The sequence below is a fragment of the Orcinus orca genome, chromosome 7 (assembly GCF_937001465.1).
Source record: "Orcinus orca chromosome 7, mOrcOrc1.1, whole genome shotgun sequence".
NCBI classification, from domain to species: Eukaryota; Metazoa; Chordata; class Mammalia; order Artiodactyla; family Delphinidae; genus Orcinus; species Orcinus orca.
Genome location: NC_064565.1, coordinates 93,655,996 through 93,667,028, shown reverse-complemented (window position 1 = coordinate 93,667,028; position 11,033 = coordinate 93,655,996).

The following is an 11,033-nucleotide window of genomic DNA, read 5'->3' as shown; positions in this document are numbered from 1 at the left end:
GGATTTTTTTTTACAGCTCACTTCCCCCAGAGAGCATCCCAAGAGAACTAGGTGGAAGCTGCCTAGTCTTTTCTGATCTAGCCTCAAAAGCCACATAGCAGCACTTCTGCTGCGGTCTATTGGTTATAAGTAAGTCACTAAGGTTCCTCCAGAGTCAAGAGGTAGCAACATAGATTCCACCTCTCAATGGGAGGACTGTCAAAGAATTTGCAGACATCTTTTAAAATAACCACACTATAGGTAAAGCACTTGGAACAGTGCCTGTTCTACTCCATCCTTAGTACTATTCTTTGGACATGATGCCATAGCCTTGTAGCCTTTTAAATGAACTCTTCTGTAGCTTAGTCATTTTTATTTTGTCTTGATGTTACAATCCATGATGTTTCTTTATGGAGTGACACTGGGGGAGATGGACAAACAACAGTTCTGGTAATTCTCAGAGCTGATGTTATATAAACCTTGCAATTATATGGAGAAGATGGCTAGAGCATTTTCACTTAATTTTTCTTCGCCACTTGGTATCTTGTTAGGGCTTGTTAGTCAACACATCCCTGAAGCACAGGGTGAAATGACACATTGTTGCTCGTTGATGCCTGCAGAGGATGGGGGTGGATGCTAGCTCCTGACATCACTTTAGGATCCACTTATTTAAAATCATGACATATGAATGGTTAGTCCCTTAATAGGTCAGATCTGTTTTAACTTTAATTCATGCCAGTTCTCTGATTCCTATCAATTGTCCAACAGCTCTGTTTCTGGAGTAAAAAAACTTTTTCTTCTATAGATTTAAGACAAGAAGAAATACGTATACTGTACTTCAGGTAGACTTCAATATCATAAAGCCTATCTTTGTTTGTTTCTAGTTTTATAAACAATCACATGTATTTTGGTTGAAAGACTAGGAAAGCTTCCTGATGCTGGAAGCCATATTTGCTGAGTCACTGTGTATTTATTTTCATTTAACATTGGTATGTTGAATATTTGAAATATTTTAAATTCTCAGGCTTCATTACTATGCACAGTTTGTCATATTATGAGGAGGAAGATGTATATATTTCCACTTTCTATCATGCTGTAATGTTGTAATGAAGGAAGCTTTATTTTATTAATGTGGAAATGCTGAGCAACCCCTTAGAAAACTACCTTTCAATTTAATTTTCCTTCTGAAGTATAGGAAAAAAAAGATTTTTTAAAAATCTTCTTTTATATCAGCACTATTAAAAGAATGAAGAGACTCATGTTTTCCTAGAGTCTAAACGATTTTTGCACAGGGTCAATTTAGAAAAAATAAAATTGTTTGTTTTAGAAAGTGTGTCCTTTTAAAATGTGGAAAATGCCATATCTGCACTTAATATTCTATTGACATTTCTTATTAATGAAAGGTTTGTTGGTGTGTAACTGGCCGAAATTTCAGAAATACTGTAATGCTGGTATGCAATATGCAATGTAATAATGCAATATGTAATAATGAGCATTGGTGTGAGAGGAGACCTGGTGATGCTGGGCTCCTTAGGAAATAACCAGGGAGAAACAGTCTCACTGTTAACACTTCTCCCTGCTGCTGTGTCGCTGCTTTTACTTCTCCTTCCTTCTGTTCTCTAGTGCATGTAGGGTGGGAGTCTGTCCATGACTCAGTCATGTGGCGGCAGCAGCACAAACCCCAGACCCTGACCTGCCCCCGCAGAGAGAGCTTTCCCTGTTCCACAGTGAATACAACAACTATTTCTTGCACACCAACTGCATCTGGGAGTCTGCTTGCAGAGAAACCAGCAGTGTGACCTTGGGCAGCACTTCCTCCCCAGAGGAAGGGAATTTGATATGCAAAACACTTGCAATTTGATTTAAAATACGATCAAACTCTGAGAGCTCATAGTTTTCTCTTTTAAAAAGGCAAGCAATAACCACTGATCAAATAACTTTTATTTTCAGCATAATCATTCTTATCGATGGAACCAAGATCAAGCAAGCCTGCCCAAGACCCTCTTGGGGATTTATTTCACACTATACTTCTGAGCTACAAGTGTAGCAAAACTCAGCTCTTCTCGTTTCCTGATCCAAAGTGTTGCACATCTGGATCAATATCGTTTTACCTGATCAAGAAATAAACTACACATTTATCAACCCTAGTGCTGACTAACTGGATTCTGGAAGAGGTTGATAGATTTCTTGAAACCATTTGTTTTCAATCTTGGTGATTAGAATCTTATCAGAGGAGCTTAAAAAATATTAATATCTAGGTTCCATCCCCGATCAATTAAATCAGAATCATTGGAGACAGAAAAGTTTCTGAATATTTTTACAGAGCTTTGCAGGTAACTCTAAAGTGCAAACTGGATGAACAACTGTGCTCTAATCCGGCTAAAGTCAAAATACACATATATTAGACCACACACAAAAATAAACTCAAAATGGCTTAAAGACTTAAATAAAAGACATGACACCTTAAAACTCCTAGAAGAGAACATAGGCAAAACATTCTCTGACATAAATTGTACCAATGTTTTCTTAGGTCAGTCTCCCAAGACAATAGAAAGAAAAGCAAAAATAAACAAATGGGACCTAATCAAACTTACAAGCTTTTGTACAGCAAAGGCAACCATAAACAAAATGAAAAGACAACCTACAGAGCAGGAGAAAATGTTTGCAAATGATTCAACTGCCAAGGGCTTAATTTCCAAAATATACAACTGGCTCATACAACTCAATAACAAAAGGCCAAACAACCCAGTTGAAAAATGGGCAGAAGACCTAAATAGACATTTCTCCATAGAAGACATACAGATGGCCAACAGGCACGTGAAAAGATGCTCAACATCAAAACTACAATGAGGTACCACTTCACAACAATCAGAATGGCTATCATTAAAAAGTCTACAAATAACAAAAGCTGGAGAGGGTGTGGGGAAAAGGTAACCCTCCTACACTGTTGGTGGAAACGTAAATTGGTGAAGCCACTATTGAAAACATTACAGAGGTTCCTCAAAAAACTAAAAATAGAGTTGCCATATGATCCAGCAACGCCTCTTCTGGGCATATATCCAGACAAACTATAATTCAAAAAGATACATGCACCCCTATGTTCATAGCAACATTATTTACAATAGCCAAGACATGGAAACAATCTAAATGTCCATCGACAGACGAATGGATAAAGAAGATGTGGTACCTATTATACAATGAAATATTACACTCAGCCATAAAAAAGAATGAAATAATGCCATTTGCAGCAACATGGATGGACCTAGAGATTGTCATACTAAGTGAAGTGAGTCAGAAAGAAAAAGACAAATACCATGGGATACCACTTATATATGGAATCTAAAATATGACACAAATAAACTTATCTATGAAACAGAAACAGATTCACAGACATAGAGAACAGACTTGTGGTTGCCAAAAGGGAGGGGGAGTGGGGAAGAAATGGATTGGGAGTTTGGGATTAGCAGATGCAAACTATTATATATAGAATGGATAAACAACAAGGTCCTCCTGTATAGCACAGGGAACTATATTTGATATCCTGTGGTAAACCATAATGGAAAAGAATATGAAAAAGAATGTATATATACGTTTAACTGAATCACTTTGCCTTGCAGAAATTAACACAACACTGTATCGATAAATCAACTATACTTCAATAAAATAAATTTTAAAAAAATACACATATATTAGAAAAAGCAGGTAAGTAGCTCAGGCCAAAAGGGAAAACTGAATACATTAAAGGCACAGATAACAATTATTTAACTTTTATTATTTTAATATAGAAAAGGTGACTTACACAAAAAACTGAAAAACAGAAGGAAACAACTCCAATTGTCGTACGAATAGGATTAACCAAGAAAGTAGTGTTTTAATCACCAGGAAAAGCAGAAACAAATACCATAAAGGAAACAATCCTCTAACTTCTACCTTTAACCTTTGATCAACATTTGTTCATGCAACAGGCCTCATCCAAAATAAATTTCATGGTTAGCAATAATAAATGTTCTTTACCTCCCACGAGAAATAATTCAAACCCCAGTTTGCATACTCTGATCATATTTTTTAAACGTGCCCAACATTACATAGATATGTAGCTTTTAATGTGGGTTTTGATTGAAAAATCCCATGGATTTATATAGGTCTTTAAATAAAAATGCACCATGGACAAACCAGTGTGTTTTATTTTGAGCTTATTTGGTTGGAATAAAGAGACCTATTCAGACTAGCTTAAACAGAGGGGGATATAAAGAGGGAATTCTCACAGACACAGAAGTTGCGCTTAAGCCTCACTGAGAGGGAACTAGGTGGGGACGAGGATGTGACAAGGACCAGACCATCAATTCAGGCTATAACTCCCTAGTTAGTGAGACTTGGCTGTGCTCTGTGGGCCTGCCCCTCCCTGTCCCTTTGCCAGGGCTGAGCTGTCTTTGACTCAGTGTCCTTAGTAGTTCCATAAACTGTGGTGGAATTGGGAGGAGAAAGGTCATGTTCTAAACTGTGACTAAGACAGCAGGAACTGTGGGCAGAGGGGCAGACCCTCTTTGAATCCCTGTGAGAGTCAGGCCATGAGTGACAGCTTCAGGATAAGGGGACAACAGAAAAGCCAGCTGCCTAGTCTTTCCAAATGTGAGAGGATCCACCTGGATGTGAAAAAGAGAAGCCTGGACTTGGGGTTAGAAGACCTGGGTTCAACCATAGCTCTTTCATTAACTAGCTGTCTTCTGTATAACCTTGCAACATTACTTCATGTCAGTTTCACTACAGAAAATGTGGCAAGAATATATACCCCACAGGACTGACTTAAGGAATAAATAAATAAAAGGTTGAAAATGCTTCGTAAATCTGAAAGCATCAGACAAATGCAAAGGAATAATTACTTCAATGGACCAGAATGTCAGGTTAATTACTACTGTAAGGAAGGCAATGCAAGGCGACGGCTTATGAATAAATATCAGCTTGGCTGTCTATTTTAACTCATGTATCCAATATACTAATGTAATACCTCATGTGTGAATTTTCCAAAACACTGAAGAATGAATACTGGCCATTACTGCTTTCACATGAATTAAGGGCATCATGTGGATGATTCCAACTTCATCATAAGTGAGGAAAAGCTGACGTTCAGAGAGGCTAAGTTGCGTAAGTCCACACTGGTGGTAAATTACAGAGCTGGATTTGAAGTCATTTTGGACTGTGGGAGGGGGCAGCTCTTTCCTTAAGACTAAAGGGCACCAGTCTCTTCAACCAGTTGACCTCCTATCTATGTTGTCTCCTCCCTTGCCTTGGTTACATGAAAATCAGGCAGCATGAATCACATATAATCACATTACATCTATTCAAATTGGGGTCTGCAAACGACAGCCTAGGCCAAATCCAGTCCTCTGTGTGCGCTAATAATGGTTTTTACATTTTTTAATGAAAAGAAAATTGAAATAAGAATAAAATTATGAGAAGTGAAAATTATATGAAATTCAAATTTCCATGTTGATCGTTTGTTTACATGTTGTTCGTGGCTGTTTTCACACTACCAAGCAGAGCTGAGGAGACAGAGAAGGTATGGCTTGCAAAAACCTAAAGTATTTATTATCTGGCTCTTGTTTACAGACTCCTGATCTCCATTACTGGTTGCTTTTCATTTGTTTTCTTATTAATAAGAAAATAGTGTCTCATCAATTGTTATCAAAAGCATTTAAAGTGAAAAACTAATGGATGTACAACAAATTGGCAAAGATAAAAAAATAACAGTGGGGAAAATCCCTCTATTGTAGGAATAAAAAGTAGCACATGATTTCTGGAGACAATTTTACTACATGTGTAAACAGTTCTTATAAATCTGGATACCCTTGGACTCAATAATTCCATTTCTATAAAATTTTGCTAAGGAAATAGATATCTGTACAGAGATGTAGGAAAGGAGAATCATTTATAATAGTGAAAATTTATAAACAGACCAAGTGTCCAAACATGTATAATTAGCTAAGTAACTTATAGTATATCCATCAAATGGAATGTAATAAAGTCATTAAAAAGAATAATGCACACCTACATTTACTGAGTTGAAACATGTGCATAATACATGTTTAGGGGAAAACATCGTGGTACACAAGAACATGTATAGTACGTTCTTTTAGTAAAATTATATGTTCTGGGGCTTCCCTGGTGGAGCAGTGGTTGAGAGTCCGCCTGCCGATGCAGGGGACACGGGTTCGTGCCCCGGTCTGGGAAGATCCCACATGCCGCGGAGCGGCTGGGCCCGTGAGCCATGGCCACTGAGCCTGCGCATCCGGAGCCTGTGCTCCGCAATGGGAGAGGCCACAACAGTGAGAGGTCCGCATACCGCAAAAAACAAAAACAAAAAAACCAAAAAATTATATGTTGTGGTATTTCATTAAGTGTGATCTTTAAAAATATAAAAGGTGGAACAGCAGAAAATATAGCATTTACTGAGTTTTAAGTACTCTATTAGACAAACCTAAACGTTATTTCATTTAAAATTCCCAACAATCCTGTAAGCTATTCACTCATTTTTAATTTAATTATATTTTTAATGTACTTAAAATTGCCTCCATTTTATGAGTGTTGAAACTGAGGCACAAAAAATTGCCCAAAGTTACATAACCAGTAAGCAGTAAGGCCAGGATTAGAAAGCTCATGTTCTTTATACCCTACACCACAGTTTCCTATCAGGGATCAGGTTGAATATTTTATTTTAATAAAAATCAAACAGCAAACTTTAGTATGTTCTTTTACTATAAATGGCTGAGGCCCTTCCTGAGATACAGCCATGTTTCATGGGAAAACTGTGGGAATTCCAATCAGAGAGATCCATGTCATTCACTGCTTAACCATTTACTGTCTGTGTGATACTGAACGAGTTATTTAGCCCAGTGAGTTCTTCTTTCCTTAAAATAAAATGGACATAATGATATTTATCTCATAGAGTTATTGTGAAGATTAAAAGAAGCAATATAAGCACATAAAAAAGCATATTAAAAAAGCATGTAAGACATACTTGAAAAGCAATAAACTTTGATTCCCTTAAGAATGTAATAAACGATGAGTACCATAATTTACCCCTGTGTGTCTACATATGGATTTCTAAAATACTAAGCAGTGACCATGTAATTTAATTTTGTACCTTAAGACTGGTTGTCATCAGTTTAGAGCTACTAATTTAGAAATCCTTATTTTGTCTTTTTGAAGGAAATGCTGCTAAAGGAAGAGACTGACTTATCACAGACATAGCAATCATTCTCTGAGTCCTTGATGTAAAATTTATACAGCCCTTCCACTACAGACAAGCACAATTTACATCTAGAGATATTACTTAGCATGCCTAAGAATGACATTTGTCTGCTAAAAAAATATATGTTAGCTGGCAAGAAAAATATCCAATTCTTCAAAAGAATGACTTGGGAAATTTCCTTTCTGATAGTGTTAGGACTACAACTTAGCAAGTTAGAAAAATACCAACAATCGAGGAATGGTTGCTATGGGATTCTCTTGTAGGTGTCATGGCTGGGGTACCGAAATAGCTGAGTACAGTCCTAGCCATTGGTTCAAACACAAGAAAACAGATTGAGTCAAGTGTCTTGAATAGGGAAAAGTGGCACCTGTGTTTGATACACCTTTAAAACAAGGGAGTTTCATCTTGTTCCATGATTTGTGCTGTGCCACATCTGGTAATTTTCATCTCTATTTTTCTAGCATTTTTTAAAACAAGCCAACCAGACTTCTCTTGATGTTTACTTCTTTTACTGATATCACACCTAGAATCTTCCTTTCCAGTGTATGAAATTGATTCTGTGAAACTTTGATGTCTCTGTAGAAAATTGGTGAGAAATTTCGCTATAAAAATGGAATGACATTGAATGTGTCTGTGAAATTCAGGAGGAAGTATTCTACTTCCTCTCATATTTAATCCATGTTCCATAAAGAGTGGAAGGCCCATTTATGCTCTGATATTTAATATGATTTCATTTTTTATTGGTAAAAATTTTCCTTACAAAGCATAGGTAAATGCCCCATCTCCTCTGGGATTTTTTTTTTTTTTTTTTTTTTTGCGGTACGCAGGCCTCTCACTGCTGTGGCCACTCCTGTTGTGGAGCACAGGCTCCGGACGCGCAGGCTCAGCGGCCATGGCTCACGGGCCCAGCCGCTCCGCGGCATGTGGGATCTTCTCGGAACCGAGGCATGAACCCGTGTCCCCTGCATCGGCAGGCGGACTCTTAACCACTTCGCTGGCACCACCGGGGAAGCCCTTGGATTTTTCTTGAAGTTGTGTTGCTGCTAATGTGCTTCTCCAATTAAGCACCATGGTGCTTGATCCAGGTGATTCCTCTGACATCAGGAATGAAAGAAAGCACAGGCAACATAATTGGGAAGAACTACAACCCTGCTGTAAGAGCTGGCTGCAGACTGAACCCCCTTTTTATTCTTCTATGAGAAATTCTTCTCATTACGCAAGAAATGGAAAACTAACTTAATTTTAGAATGGGCATGTCATAGAATATTTAAAGTGTGCTCACATGCATGTATGTGCAAAACCAGGAATGAGATCAAAATATCAATAGAATATAATTCAAAGGCGATTATGTACAAATGATTCCATGATTGTATAATGCAGTCAAGTCTATCTAGAGAAGAAATCGCAATAAATTATATAGCCCAAATTAATCTAGTGTGGTTTTCCAGACTGGCCTTGAAGGCAGAGGTTTTTAAATTCATCAACTCATCATCTATTACAATTCTAATGTTTAAATGAGAAAACTCAGTAATCTTCATCTGAGAATCACAAATCACTCTGCAAATCTAATTGGCTAAAACACAAGGACATAAAGAAGAATTATTATCTTCATTTTTGTGGCTGAAAGGTTTGGTTCAAAGATTTAATCAAAGACCAACAAATGAAGCAGTTATGAAACAGACATTAATCTCTTCCTTTTAACCCCTGAGATCCTACTGAGACGCTTCATAGACTTACAAAGTCTGTTTACTCTTTTTAAAAATTTGATTCATGCTATTATATAAAAAATAAATCTACTTATATTCATTTAGAAGCCAGTATAGAGTGAGCAGTCATGTGCCAGCAAGATAGGAAATGCAAGTGTTTGTGAATGAGGGGAAATACAAACTAGTTTTCAAAAATAGTCATCGGGACTGATAGGGTGAGTTGCCAAAGTGAAGAGAGGTTGCCTTTTCACCCTTGACAATGCTGACAAATACTGTGTGCCCTGGATGAAGGGCGTTTCCAGAAGAAAACATTTATATTCAAAGTTCCCCAAGCTACGAGTGGGAAATGCATTGCAGATTGCCCTTTCCAAGCTGGAGAAGATATTTCTTTGCCACTGGCTCAGTTATGTAATTTGCCCCAGGTCATATGTAAGTGAAATGAAGAAGTACAGCCCAAGAACCCTGTTCTAGCTTCAGCATCCACCATCGTCCTGCAAAGTCACCGATCTTTTCTAGAATTCAACAGCTTCTCATTTCTCACGTTTGGCAGACTCCCTGCAGATTTTAACCCTATGCAACATCAACTCCTGTGGCTTCTGTGACATTTTCTCTTAGTCCCATCCCTCAAATGGCTGGTCCTCAGTTATGATTACCCCCCTTTTTTTCCCTCTCTGCTTGTCCCTTAAGTATAGGAATTACACTGTTTCATTTTGGATTTTTTAACTCCTCTCTTTTGTGAGCCCAGCCTACATGAGCTCATCCATTCTCCAGGACTAATATCATCATTCGTATGTTAGGAATTTTTCAAAGCCCTGTTTCAGATTATGAGGAAAGGAGAACAAATGTCAAGTATTATGGGAACATAGCAAAATTAATAACACTGTACTGGTCCTTGCTGACATGAAGAATGTTATTTCTAGAAGACTTGATGTTTCATCCTTAAACAAAATAAATGGAGCTAAGGTAACTGATGTTTAATGAGTGGATGTCAAGAACAAATAAAAAAGTGGAAAAAAAGACCTTTTCTCTGCTTAAGATCAAACAGTCTTAGGGGCAATGGACAAATTAAGAATTAGCATTGATGATGACATAGGAAGAGTTAAGTATAAAATCACTGAACCAAGGAGGGACTGTTGCAGCCTGCATCCTACCGACTCATGATGTTTTGAAACTTAGCGTCTCTAACTTTCCTTAAAACTAGGACCATCTGCAGAGATTTACAACAGGGAAGTTGTGGACCTAGGGTGGTCACCAACACTGCATTCATGTCAACTAAATTCACTCATCCTAAGGGATGATGCCTGAACTAAGAGAGAACCACACTCTGGGATGAACGGCAAGAGCATTGCTCATTATTGAGCAGTACAGTTGGGTTAGAAATGATTGGGGCAAGCCACCCCCTTCCTCTTATTCACTCTCCCTGGCTTGGAACCATCTGGAATCTGGGGTGGTACTCATATACCCATCTTTGGTCATGATTCTACTTCTAAGATCCAGATATGAACTGACAAATTCCTGAGATTTCCTAATGAACACTCCACTGACACCATGTCTTCTCTACCTGCCTACCTCATTTTTGTTAATGGCATTATCATCCACTTGGTTACCCAAGTTATAAACCTCAAGTTTATTTCTCCTTCTCTATTAACCAATTCACATCCTGTGGTCTCCAAGTTCTGTCCCTTTTATGTTGAGGGTCTTAAGCATCTTTCTTCCTCTAGATGTTTGCTGCTGCTCTCCTAGCTCAGGCTCTTAGTCACCTCTCCCTGGTTTTCCCAGCTCTAGCCCCTTCTTTCCAGTCCAATCTCCACACTGCAGCCCAAATCACTCTTCTAAAACTCAGATCTGGTCACATAATTTCTTCTCCTCACCTGTAATGACTGCTCTAGCTTACACAATAGAATCCCCAAGCTTGTGAATATGATAGAATACCCAATATCTATCTCCAAGCTTTTTTTTTTTTCTTGGCCTCATTTCCTCTGACCTACCTTATGCTCCAGGTACACCAAACAGTTTCATGTTCTCAGAATGTGTCCTCCACTCACGCCTTTATGCATTGCTTTAGAAATCCCCTTTTATTCCCTGCCCCTGCTGGACTC